This window comes from Schistocerca gregaria, chromosome 3 (assembly GCF_023897955.1).
Source record: "Schistocerca gregaria isolate iqSchGreg1 chromosome 3, iqSchGreg1.2, whole genome shotgun sequence".
Lineage (NCBI taxonomy): Eukaryota > Metazoa > Arthropoda > Insecta > Orthoptera > Acrididae > Schistocerca > Schistocerca gregaria.
This window is the reverse complement of record NC_064922.1, coordinates 588,840,675-588,845,674: the sequence shown is the minus strand read 5'-3', so window position 1 is coordinate 588,845,674 and position 5,000 is coordinate 588,840,675. Positions and strand designations below refer to the sequence as shown.

The 5,000-nt window shown below is 51.2% G+C and overlaps 10 non-coding genes across 10 annotated transcripts; all 10 read right to left on the bottom strand.

Annotated features, from left to right (window-relative positions):
- Positions 1-93: 93 nt before the first annotated feature.
- On the bottom strand, positions 94-175 carry Trnas-aga (transfer RNA serine (anticodon AGA)). The gene has a single exon. It is a non-coding gene; the product is annotated as a tRNA-Ser (tRNA).
- Positions 176-918: 743 nt separating this feature from the next.
- Positions 919-1,000, bottom strand: Trnas-cga (transfer RNA serine (anticodon CGA)). Its single transcript has one exon. It is a non-coding gene; the product is annotated as a tRNA-Ser (tRNA).
- A 137-nt stretch (positions 1,001-1,137) lies between these two features.
- Positions 1,138-1,210, bottom strand: Trnak-uuu (transfer RNA lysine (anticodon UUU)). Its single transcript has one exon. It is a non-coding gene; the product is annotated as a tRNA-Lys (tRNA).
- A 335-nt stretch (positions 1,211-1,545) lies between these two features.
- Trnas-aga (transfer RNA serine (anticodon AGA)) lies at positions 1,546-1,627 on the bottom strand. Its single transcript has one exon. It is a non-coding gene; the product is annotated as a tRNA-Ser (tRNA).
- Positions 1,628-2,370: 743 nt separating this feature from the next.
- Positions 2,371-2,452, bottom strand: Trnas-cga (transfer RNA serine (anticodon CGA)). The gene has a single exon. It is a non-coding gene; the product is annotated as a tRNA-Ser (tRNA).
- Positions 2,453-2,589: 137 nt separating this feature from the next.
- Positions 2,590-2,662, bottom strand: Trnak-uuu (transfer RNA lysine (anticodon UUU)). Its single transcript has one exon. It is a non-coding gene; the product is annotated as a tRNA-Lys (tRNA).
- A 353-nt stretch (positions 2,663-3,015) lies between these two features.
- Trnas-aga (transfer RNA serine (anticodon AGA)) lies at positions 3,016-3,097 on the bottom strand. The gene has a single exon. It is a non-coding gene; the product is annotated as a tRNA-Ser (tRNA).
- Positions 3,098-3,840: 743 nt separating this feature from the next.
- On the bottom strand, positions 3,841-3,922 carry Trnas-cga (transfer RNA serine (anticodon CGA)). Its single transcript has one exon. It is a non-coding gene; the product is annotated as a tRNA-Ser (tRNA).
- A 137-nt stretch (positions 3,923-4,059) lies between these two features.
- On the bottom strand, positions 4,060-4,132 carry Trnak-uuu (transfer RNA lysine (anticodon UUU)). Its single transcript has one exon. It is a non-coding gene; the product is annotated as a tRNA-Lys (tRNA).
- Positions 4,133-4,485: 353 nt separating this feature from the next.
- Trnas-aga (transfer RNA serine (anticodon AGA)) lies at positions 4,486-4,567 on the bottom strand. Its single transcript has one exon. It is a non-coding gene; the product is annotated as a tRNA-Ser (tRNA).
- Between the last annotated feature and the right edge of the window lie 433 nt (positions 4,568-5,000).

Genomic DNA, 5,000 nt, shown 5'->3' with positions numbered 1-5,000 from the left:
TTCACAAGCGTCTCGAATGCAATGTTTCCCACGTGTTTGCCCATTTCACGGTTCCGTTGGAGACGCTCTTCGCGTCTTGACACAAAAACGAAACGCAGTCGGTAGGACTCGAACCTACGCTCCCAGAGGGAATCTGATTTCTAGTCAGACGCCTTAACCACTCGGCCACGACTGCCCGTCGCAGCAGAGTTTCTCTACAAGTGAAACTGCTCCTTTTAAAGCAACCTGGCGGCAGAAAACGCCATGGCCTCACTCGTTTCTGTAGTGCTTCCGTGGCCAGCACAGTAGCCGTTACGACAGTGTATTAATTTTCGCCTGGACAGGGGCTTAAACCCGGGACCTTTCGGTTGTCGGTCTAGCGCTCTGCTTGACTCAGCTATCCTGTCCCTCTGCCAAGCATGGTGGTACAGCTGCAATGTGTGCGAGTGATTTGCGTGTCGTAACTACTGGCTTGGGAGCTCCAATGGCGACTTCACCGACTTCCCACTGACGCACCGCTGACGCTAGTTTTCTGTAGTCTTAAACGATGGACATACTTCCAAGCAGCTGCGAGATCTTACGAGAAGACACGCTGCACCACTGCTTTTGCCGCACTCAAATGACTCAATTGCGATACTTAAATAGAAATGAATGCTCGCTCTGTCCAACACTTTCAAGTACATCTGCGTACTCACGAACACGGCGACTGCGCGAGGAAATGACGGCGGTGCGCTCGTGGGCCTGCGACGGATTTCTGCATTACTAGCTTCCGTGCGAGATGAACCGATAGCCATAGGAAGCAGAGCCCGCCGCGAAATTCAGTATCTTTAAACATAAATTTTCGTCTTGCTGAGAGAGGTGGCACTGGTTTGCATTGGCATTCACCCATGCATGTCACATGTGCGCGAAACTTTCTGCTCGTTTGTACGCAAAATCGCACGCAGCCGGTAGGATTCGAACCTACGCTCCCAGAGGGAATCTGATTTCGAGTCAGACGCCTTAACCACTCGGCCACGACTGCCGCTAGTACAAGATTCTCCCGACACGTGCACCTGCTGCCGTTTAGAGCACTGCAGTGCCAGGGAACGGCGTAGCTGCATTTTTTTCCGTAGTGCTTTCACCGCTTGTAGGCGAACGCTACCAAAGTATTAAAATTTCCGCCCGGACAGGGACTTGAACCCTGGACCCTTAGGTTAAAAGCCTCATGCTCTACCGACTGAGCTATCTCGTCACTTCCCACTATGCTACGGACACACTGCCTCATGTCGTTTACTGTTGGGCAATCATTGCATGGAGCTGTTACTAATTAAACGTCCTCTGAATGCTCTCTACGAACTCATCACGCTGGGCTCGTAACTGTCTATCGACGAAAGCTGACACACGATGAAAATCAAATTGCAGCAGCTTTTACGTCTCATACGTTGAAGCAGAGGAGCTTCGTGTTTTGTCGACACTCACTTGCCAACTGGAAAATTCACAAGCGTCTCGAATGCAATGTTTCCCACGTGTTTGCCCATTTCACGGTTCCGTTGGAGACGCTCTTCGCGTCTTGACACAAAAACGAAACGCAGTCGGTAGGACTCGAACCTACGCTCCCAGAGGGAATCTGATTTCTAGTCAGACGCCTTAACCACTCGGCCACGACTGCCCGTCGCAGCAGAGTTTCTCTACAAGGGATACTGCTCCTTTTAAAGCAACCTGGCGGCAGAAAACGCCATGGCCTCACTCGTTTCTGTAGTGCTTCCGTGGCCAGCACAGTAGCCGTTACGACAGTGTATTAATTTTCGCCTGGACAGGGGCTTAAACCCGGGACCTTTCGGTTGTCGGTCTAGCACTCTGCTTGACTCAGCTATCCTGTCCCTCTGCCAAGCATGGTGGTACAGCTGCAATGTGTGCGAGTGATTTGCGTGTCGTAATTACTGGCTTGGGAGCTCCAATGGCGACTTCACCGACTTCCCACTGACGCACCGCTGACGCTAGTTTTCTGTCGTCTTAAACGATGGACATACTTCCAAGCAGCTGCGAGATCTTACGAGAAGACACGCTGCACCACTGCTTTTGCCGCACTCAAATGACTCAATTGCGATACTTAAATAGAAATGAATGCTCGCTCTGTCCAACACTTTCAAGTACATCTGCGTACTCACGAACACGGCGACTGCGCGAGGAAATGACGGCGGTGCGCTCGTGGGCCTGCGACGGATTTCTGCATTACTAGCTTCCGTGCGAGATGAACCGATAGCCATAGGAAGCAGAGCCCGCCGCGAAATTCAGTATCTTTAAACATAAATTTTCGTCTTGCTGAGAGAGGTGGCACTGGTTTGCATTGGCATTCACCCATGCATGTCACATGTGCGCGAAACTTTCTGCTCGTTTGTACGCAAAATCGCACGCAGCCGGTAGGATTCGAACCTACGCTCCCAGAGGGAATCTGATTTCGAGTCAGACGCCTTAACCACTCGGCCACGACTGCCGCTAGCACAAGATTCTCCAGACACGTGCACCTGCTGCCGTTTAGAGCACTGCAGTGCCAGGGAACGGCGTAGCTGCATTTTTTTCCGTAGTGCTTTCACCGCTTGTAGGCGAACGCTACCAAAGTATTAAAATTTCCGCCCGGACAGGGACTTGAACCCTGGACCCTTAGGTTAAAAGCCTCATGCTCTACCGACTGAGCTATCCGGGCTCATATTATCTCCACGTCACTTCCCACTATGCTACGGACACACTGCCTCATGTCGTTTACTGTTGGGCAATCATTGCATGGAGCTGTTACTAATTAAACGTCCTCTGAATGCTCTCTACGAACTCATCACGCTGGGCTCGTAACTGTCTATCGACGAAAGCTGACACACGATGAAAATCAAATTGTAGCAGCTTTTACGTCTCATACGTTGAAGCAGAGGAGCTTCGTGTTTTGTCGACACTCACTTGCCAACTGGAAAATTCACAAGCGTCTCGAATGCAATGTTTCCCACGTGTTTGCCCATTTCACGGTTCCGTTGGAGACGCTCTTCGCGTCTTGACACAAAAACGAAACGCAGTCGGTAGGACTCGAACCTACGCTCCCAGAGGGAATCTGATTTCTAGTCAGACGCCTTAACCACTCGGCCACGACTGCCCGTCGCAGCAGAGTTTCTCTACAAGTGAAACTGCTCCTTTTAAAGCAACCTGGCGGCAGAAAACGCCATGGCCTCACTCGTTTCTGTAGTGCTTCCGTGGCCAGCACAGTAGCCGTTACGACAGTGTATTAATTTTCGCCTGGACAGGGGCTTAAACCCGGGACCTTTCGGTTGTCGGTCTAGCGCTCTGCTTGACTCAGCTATCCTGTCCCTCTGCCAAGCATGGTGGTACAGCTGCAATGTGTGCGAGTGATTTGCGTGTCGTAATTACTGGCTTGGGAGCTCCAATGGCGACTTCACCGACTTCCCACTGACGCACCGCTGACGCTAGTTTTCTGTCGTCTTAAACGATGGACATACTTCCAAGCAGCTGCGAGATCTTACGAGAAGACACGCTGCACCACTGCTTTTGCCGCACTCAAATGACTCAATTGCGATACTTAAATAGAAATGAATGCTCGCTCTGTCCAACACTTTCAAGTACATCTGCGTACTCACGAACACGGCGACTGCGCGAGGAAATGACGGCGGTGCGCTCGTGGGCCTGCGACGGATTTCTGCATTACTAGCTTCCGTGCGAGATGAACCGATAGCCATAGGAAGCAGAGCCCGCCGCGAAATTCAGTATCTTTAAACATAAATTTTCGTCTTGCTGAGAGAGGTGGCACTGGTTTGCATTGGCATTCACCCATGCATGTCACATGTGCGCGAAACTTTCTGCTCGTTTGTACGCAAAATCGCACGCAGCCGGTAGGATTCGAACCTACGCTCCCAGAGGGAATCTGATTTCGAGTCAGACGCCTTAACCACTCGGCCACGACTGCCGCTAGCACAAGATTCTCCAGACACGTGCACCTGCTGCCGTTTAGAGCACTGCAGTGCCAGGGAACGGCGTAGCTGCATTTTTTTCCGTAGTGCTTTCACCGCTTGTAGGCGAACGCTACCAAAGTATTAAAATTTCCGCCCGGACAGGGACTTGAACCCTGGACCCTTATGTTAAAAGCCTCATGCTCTACCGACTGAGCTATCCGGGCTCATATTATCTCCACGTCACTTCCCACTATGCTACGGACACACTGCCTCATGTCGTTTACTGTTGGGCAATCATTGCATGGAGCTGTTACTAATTAAACGTCCTCTGAATGCTCTCTACGAACTCATCACGCTGGGCTCGTAACTGTCTATCGACGAAAGCTGACACACGATGAAAATCAAATTGTAGCAGCTTTTACGTCTCATACGTTGAAGCAGAGGAGCTTCGTGTTTTGTCGACACTCACTTGCCAACTGGAAAATTCACAAGCGTCTCGAATGCAATGTTTCCCACGTGTTTGCCCATTTCACGGTTCCGTTGGAGACGCTCTTCGCGTCTTGACACAAAAACGAAACGCAGTCGGTAGGACTCGAACCTACGCTCCCAGAGGGAATCTGATTTCTAGTCAGACGCCTTAACCACTCGGCCACGACTGCCCGTCGCAGCAGAGTTTCTCTACAAGTGAAACTGCTCCTTTTAAAGCAACCTGGCGGCAGAAAACGCCATGGCCTCACTCGTTTCTGTAGTGCTTCCGTGGCCAGCACAGTAGCCGTTACGACAGTGTATTAATTTTCGCCTGGACAGGGGCTTAAACCCGGGACCTTTCGGTTGTCGGTCTAGCGCTCTGCTTGACTCAGCTATCCTGTCCCTCTGCCAAGCATGGTGGTACAGCTGCAATGTGTGCGAGTGATTTGCGTGTCGTAATTACTGGCTTGGGAGCTCCAATGGCGACTTCACCGACTTCCCACTGACGCACCGCTGACGCTAGTTTTCTGTCGTCTTAAACGATGGACATACTTCCAAGCAGCTGCGAGATCTTACGAGAAGACACGCTGCACCACTGCTTTTGCCGCACTCAAATGACTCAAT